The 7,551-nt window shown below is 44.8% G+C and overlaps 1 long non-coding RNA gene across 1 annotated transcript; it reads right to left on the bottom strand.

Annotated features, from left to right (window-relative positions):
* Positions 1-2,119: 2,119 nt before the first annotated feature.
* LOC123965209 lies at positions 2,120-7,129 on the bottom strand. The gene is made up of 3 exons (XR_006823648.1): positions 5,199-7,129; positions 4,946-5,088; positions 2,120-2,393 (listed from the first exon to the last, which is right to left on the bottom strand). It is a non-coding gene; the product is annotated as an uncharacterized LOC123965209 (long non-coding RNA).
* Positions 7,130-7,551: the final 422 nt, after the last annotated feature.

The raw sequence follows: 7,551 nt of genomic DNA on the forward strand, positions 1-7,551 counted from the left end.
CGCTTAGCAGCCCATTGGTTCATTTTCTGCTACTGTTCCAGTAAATTAAATGGATTCTACCACAGACTGTGAAAAAGTTCACTACAGGTCAGCAAACAGCAGCAGAAACAGAGAAACACTCAGATATTTAACTATCTCACTTAATGTGTTTCTATCAAGCTGTTTCACTAGTTATTAATAGTAATTTAAAAAAATGTACAAGTAGAAATGAAAATGTTACTAGAAACTTATGAACAGATCTGAACTGCAGAGCCACATATAAATATTAGTAGCTTTTAAACTAATAAATGTGAATAAATGTTAACCAGGCTCGCCAGGAACATCTCCTCCTCTCTTCACTGTGAAGAAGTTATTTTCTAACTCTGCTCTAAAAGTCTTTTTGTCTACATGAATGCTCGTCTTTACCTGAAGCTGCTGGAGACAGAAGGAGCAACAGGAGCACAAAGTTTTCCTCCATGAGGACTTAAGATCCACCTGATGAAACAGACTTGATGAAACAGCCTAGTTAAACTCTGCAGGGTGAGCATGACACATGCTGCCTTCAGGGGCGGTCGGAAATGTCGAAATGAGAAAGGGGGCCGCGCAAGAGAAGGTCAAAGTGGGGGTTAATTTAAGGTGCTGCAGCTAGAATCTGACATTTAAATGGAGACTTTATATTTCTGATCCAAAACTTCCACTTTTTGTTAAAGTCAGTGAATATTTCCTAGCTCTCCGGTTTTATTTCCTGTGAAGAAACCCGGGATTCCTACACAGATATGGGTCAGTGAACATACGTTCAAAGAGGGCGGACTCAGAGCTGGTTAAAGGATGGCATGATCTCAAGCTGCACAGAAGGAGAAGAAGTCATGTGAACATCTGTGCTGCATTACAACACTGGAGAAACCTGACTAGGCCTACTTCAGTACTGTAAAGTCAGATTTTTACACACAAACACATGAAGAGTTTATAAAATCTGATGTTTAACAGTTTAAACAAGCAGACAGGAGTCTCACACTGACAGGGAGATTCATTTTTTTTATTTTTTATGTAAAAACATTTGATGGTTCCACACATGAAAGATCTGCTGCTTTTCCTTTATTTGTAATAACGTTGAGCTCTGTGCTGCTGGTTCGACAGAACAAAGCGTTATGAAGGAGTCACTTTGGGCTCTGGGTCACTGTTTTCAGTTTCTACAGTCAGCTGATTGATCCAGAATGAAAAGAGTCTGAGCTCCTTTATATTAATTCACATGGAATAATACTGTAAAATAATTATATATATATATATATATACACACACACACACACACACACACAGTCAGAGGACATTCAGTACTTTTAATACTACTAATAAGGACATTTTCCTGATTAGTATTTTTACAGTGTGGTTATTAATATTATTATCATCTTACACCAAACTACCTCACCCAAGACCTGGATCACCTTCTGTTCATAGTGATCGGTCCGAGCTGGTGTGTCGGGTCCTAGCAGGTCTGTGATACAGCAGGAGCCTGTAAAGCCTCAAACCTTCAAATCAGTTCTAAAGCCAACATGGAGTCAGAGTAATGAGGCTGAAACAGGAGAGCTGCGATCAGGGTTCTTGGTTCTGGTTCTGCAGCCTGGCCGCTGAGTTCTGAACGGTCTGGAGCCGATCAGCAGATCAGTGATCCAGGCAGGTACAGGTAAGAGTGTTCCTGTGGCCCAAACAGGATGAAATCAAAAGGTTTGAAGTTTTAAAAAAATCTTTCTGAGAGGATAAAAACACAAGTGTACCAACGAAGCTCAAAACATAAATCGCTGTCAAACCAGACCCAAGAGTCCTTCAGCCGCTGGCTTACAGAGACCTGACAGGCCAAAGGAGCCAGTGAAGGGCACCTGGGCCGGGTACAGTTCAGCAGACCGGGACGAAGCGCTCGCTCTACTGAAACGACGTGGACTTTGGGTTAAACGTGCTCGGGCACCATAATAAAGTCTGAAATGAGAGAAATGTCCTGCTTACTGTCTCCTTTACTACCTGCAGTCCAGGACCAGGAGCTGCAGTAATGGGGCTGTTAAATGGACCAGGTTCTGGCCTTTCTACCTGCATGAACATCAGATCCCTGTAACTCCTCAGGTGATCCTGAGTTTAAAAAGACCAAACCTTCAAAATAAAGCACTTTATTCAGAGCAGCTGAAACAGAAATATAAACCTGGTAAATCTGAGGCCCAGAGCAGCAAAGACAAGACTTTGATATAAACTGTCCACACGGTGTCCTCTCAGGGTCTCCTGAAGCGTCTTCCTGAGGACGCAGAGTCTGTCCTGATGCTGCCGGGCGTCTCCAGGCGTCTCCAGGCCTCTGCCTGCACACAGCCGACTCACTGTTGCTGCTGCTGGTCCTGGGACTGTCCCTCTTCACACCAGGACGAAGGAGACGCCTGTAAGAGAGGGGAGACCAGAGGACACGTCAAGCTGACTAAAGTTTCAGACCTGCCCGCTGCAGTCCTCTGGTTCTTCAATGCAACCTGTTTGAACACGCGTTTGTGGGCGAGCCGACAGAACTTAAAGACACGTGCAGGAAAGTCCATGTATGGTGGTGATCGGTGCACACGTGTCACTACCGGCCAGCTCAGGGAGAATCTGAGGCGGCGTCTCAAACCTCCCCAGAGGAAGACGTCCAGTCCGTCCTGACAGCAGCACTACAGGAGGAAACTCTGGTGTCCTCACAGAGAACCACTGAACTGCTCTGTTCTGTCAGCTGCACCATTTCCAACATGATAACTACGATGTTCCAGTCAGTGATCATGAAAGATCACTGATCAGTTTTATAAGTTACATATTAAACAGTGATTACTGCAGTGATGTGTTTCAGTGTCCACAGAGTAGATAAGATAACTCTGTCCTTACATGGACGACAGATTGATCATAAAAGCGGTCATGTTCGAGATCATGTTTGGATGAAAAACTTCTATCTAACCGGGATTTTGTGTCAGACAGCTGCTTCAGGCTCTGCAGGAGGAGGAGGAGGAGGAGGAGAGAAACTGACGGTTTTCCAACTGATGCTGTGAACCTGACCTCCTCCCGAGGAGTTTCCTTCATCTCAGGCTCAACATACTAATACATCCCAATCTACGTGAAATCGAGCGCACATGCACGAGCCACGTACCCCGCCCTGGCTCCTCCCAGAAATTACTACGCAAATGACCATAAATACGCCGACGCCACCTCCTGAGGTCCAAATAACAACGGCTGCTGCAAACCAGTGGCCTGCGCTAGGAAGGGAGGAACTCGGGGTAACAAACTCTGACCGCTGCACTGGAGTTAATCTACGACGGCGCGTTCGCATAAAAGCTTTTCGGCCGTTTTCGCGACGGCGCATGCTCCGTATTTCTCCAGAGGAACACGCGTTGGTAGTGTCGGGGAAATTATGAATGTAAAGACACGTTAACGGCTAAATCTAATATCGTGGCGGACGACAGAGCCGGGGAGGCCTGTTGGCATCGCATGGAGTAAATTTGTAGCCTAATTATCTTCACAGTGTTCTTATTGTAGTTCAAATCTCTATTCTGTATTTTATGAGCTCTTTTATGTGTAATATGATTAAGATGTAAAAGGTCCACTGTAATTGGAAAAAAGGAGAATTTAATTTCCAAGATTATTCTACAAGTAAAAAACTTGAATATTCTGTCACACATTTAATAATAATAAGAATAATAATTTGAATTTGTATAGCGCTTTTCACGAACTCAAAGTCGCTTAAATTTATTACATTTATGAGAGAAACTTCACTTTGCAAGGCTGCAACATAACACACACACGTCTGCAGTGTGTGATGCATGCACTGGAAAGTGATATTATTATATTAGACTGCAATCAGTGAGTTTAGCCCATAATCACCACCACGCACCTCAGAGACTTTGCCTTGGATTGGGCGTATTCAGAAGAAATTCTTTGTGACATTAATTTCAGGGAATTTCTGATTTTTCTCGGTTATTAACCCTGTCAATCTAAATATGTGAAAAAACTCAGGAGAATTCAATTATAGACCACAGACGGCTCCGTCCCAGAAACTATCCCGTTAATTAATTAAGATTCCTTTCTAAAAATCACAGCTCGGCTGCAGGACTCGCTGTCTGAACGTGATGCTGTTGTGTTCAGAATAACTTCAGTGCAGCCGCAGAGGAACAAATCAGAAGAGGTGCGTATTAATATCCTACTTCTCATCATTAACACCGAGTACAGATGTGGTGTGTAGATAACCTCGAGTTAATCACAAACAAAACCTGCTCGGAGCAGTTTAGAGATGCGGTTTAAATTGCCATGGCAACAGACCTCGGGTCAGCACCTGTCCACCTTTCGTAGTACTCGTTAATCAGGAAGTTACCTGGTCCCCTCGCTTCGTAGTACAGACCTCTGGTCTAAACAGAGATCGAGGTGCTGATCACTGAGGAGGAGAGAAGAAATATTTTATTTGATGCTTGAACTGAGATCAGCAACAAACGCAAAACGACGGCGTGTCACAATGGCGGTCAGTGCCGCTCAGAGACTCAACACGGTCTGACATGAAGTGAAGGTCAAATAAAACTGCTGGTTTAACGTTTAAATGATATGAAGTGAAGTTAAATCTGTGAGAGGCATCATCATCTACTCCTCTCACAGTCACTTTTATTTTGTATTAACGGACATAATTTGGTTTTTGATCGACTTCTTCACTGACGGATGCACAGAAACTGAAGTAGAAGCGTTGATTTAAAACAGTTAAATCTTTCAAATCAGGACTTTAAGTTCACCGACAGAGCCAGACGAAGGTTTGCGGAGGGTCCGCACATTCTCACGTCACGTACATGTTTATACATCCCACGTGTGCGTGAAAACCAGCGTACGTAACCTTTTTGTGCATATGTGGCGTTTATAGACGAGGCCACACAGAGAAGATCCACACACTGAAACAGAAAGTGTTTGTTTAACTCAGGATCTCTGAGTAACTCACATGTGTCAAAGCTGGGATCTGCAGGGTCACAGGTGGCATCCAGCCCTCCTCCAGGTCCAGGTCCAGGTCTCTTTATAGGTGAGCATGTTAGAAAGGCCTGAGCAGCTGCACAGGGAACTGAGGATGTCCCTCCACCAGAGTCTCTGCAGCAAAGAGACAGGTTTTAAGAACACGAGTTACGAGACAAATACTCAGCAATATTACTGCAGAGTAGCACAGACGTGAGACAGGACGTCAACAGCTCAGAACAAACCTGGACCAGAGGAGCAGGGAGGAGTCCTCGGTCTTCTGTCAGGAAACATCTCTGCTGGTCTGAAGCAGGAAACACTGACAGGTTAGTCCAACAGCTGCAGTACTGTCACAAATACTAGTACTGCAATAACGTTCGGTGTATCTGTGGATCGGAAAGGTTGTTAGTCTCTGGGCTGCGACGCTGAAAACAGCTTCTGATTGAAGAGTTGGGGAAAGTGAACCCCGCTGAGCGACAGGTTCTCTGGGTTCTGCTCTTCCTGTGAAAGCTGGCAGGCCTTTTAGGAAAAGTCTTCACGCTGTCTGAAACACTTTACACGGTTCATAAAACCTTTATTTTGTTTGTGAAAATGAGAAAAGGATGATTTCACAGTTTTTTTTTTTTTTGCCAGTAACCCACATTAGACCAGGTCCTAAGGTCCTGATCAAAAACCAGTACACCTAGACCTGCCAAATCTGGATTAGATTTTTCCAGAGAGAGGAAGTTTCTTTAAAACGGCGTTTAGAATCAGAAGCTAACTTCAGCGTCGTGTCTGCGCTTGAAGCTGCCCAGACGACCACCGATGGCTTCAGGTACGAGCAGTTCCCACGTAGGTGACCACAAACACATCAACACCATCAGGACACAAATCAGACAACACGACCATTTAGAGGACTGGCAGCCCTCAGCCGAGCGCACTAGCTGCCAGCCAGGTCATCGCTGCGTTTCCTGCCTAGCGTCACAGTTTCACGACTTCTCCATATCAAAGAAGAAAGTAAGGCTTTATCTTGACCATTGAAGGACAGGACAAGTCAGAATGTGTCATTTGTGGCGAGAAGCAAGCTCATGACAGCATGAAGCCATCAACAAACAAAACACCAGGAGACTGCTGGTGAAGCCAAGAACTTGGCAGCGATTTACACAGAGCCACAGAGGCCTCATTCGAGTGTTCGCTATTAAAATACCATTCAGTTGGATGAAACGACAACAGTGTCAGACGAGTCCGTGCTCATGTGCAATATATTCACGGCAAGGATTTGCAACAAGACATTCTTATGTCTACCAATCTGACCACAACAACTACAGGACAAGATATTTTTATGGCTGTGGACTCGTCATCCAACAACCTGCCCTACAGAGAAGCTTGCTGCACTGATGCCGCTGCAGCAGGATTTAACAGCCGTCTGAAGGAAAAAGCCCCAGGGTGCATTGCCAAGCATTGGCCAGTAAAACACTTTCTGAAGACCTCGGTGACACCCTGACAACTAAAGTTGGAAACTTCATCAAAGCTCGCGCTAGGAACAAGAGACCGTTTGCCCAGCTGTGTGAGGACGCATCAAACACTGCTGTTACGCACAGAGGTACGCTGGTTGTCGCGCGGACAAGTGCTTGTGCGTTTTATTGAACTGCAGGAAAAAATGATGGAATTCTTGCATGATCACAACTGACACCTGCACGAACAGCTGACTGACGCTTTCTGGAAGTAAACGGCCTACTTACACAGATTTACTCTCTACAATTAGACAAACAAGCGGAAGCAAGGCCCTGAATCACACGTCATGCAGTGCAAAGACGCTCTCAGCGCATTTGTGCGCAAAATGGAATACAGAGTTGGGAAAATGTCAAAAAGGAGAGCTGCTACAATTTCCACTGTGGCACTGTGTGTGCGTCTTTACGCACCGAGTTTACCCCACTCATGAACTTGCTCCAGGAGGAAATGTTGACGAGTACTTATCAAAAGGATCGTGGGTGATGGACCCGTACGTTTCCAGCCTGGAGCACGTGGAATACCTCGGCTGTGAGGATGAGCTTGCAGCACTTCAAGCCGATTCTGTGTCAAAGAAATATTTCCAGAAATAAGGGATACAAAAAGTTTTGGATCGTCAAAGGACACGCTGTTGCACCCACACTGGCCAAACACGCAGTTAATTCAATTTCAATTTTATTTATATAGCGCCAAATCACAACAACAGTTATCTCACAGCGCTTTTCATAAAAGAGCAGGTCTAGACCGTACTCTGTGATGATATTTACAGAAGCCCAACAGTTCCCACCAAGAGCAGCACTAGGAGACAGAGGCAAGGAAAAACTTCCTTTTAAGAGGCAGAAACCTCGAGCAGAACCATGGCTCAGGGTGGGCGGCCATCTGCCTCGACCGTTTGGGGTGAGGGGGTGAGAGAGAGAGAGAGAGAGAGAGAGAGCCTACACAATTTACACACAGAGGTACAGACAGTAAAGGTGATGTTGCTATAAACTAAATGAAAAATGGTACAGATATTTATAGTAGTGTTAATGGTAACCATCGTAATGTTAATGATTATAATAACAATAATAACAATAGGACTAGCAACAATAGTCGTTGCAGCAGAGGGTGTCG

This window comes from Micropterus dolomieu, unplaced genomic scaffold (genome assembly GCF_021292245.1).
Source record: "Micropterus dolomieu isolate WLL.071019.BEF.003 ecotype Adirondacks unplaced genomic scaffold, ASM2129224v1 contig_8862, whole genome shotgun sequence".
NCBI classification, from domain to species: domain Eukaryota; kingdom Metazoa; phylum Chordata; class Actinopteri; order Centrarchiformes; family Centrarchidae; genus Micropterus; species Micropterus dolomieu.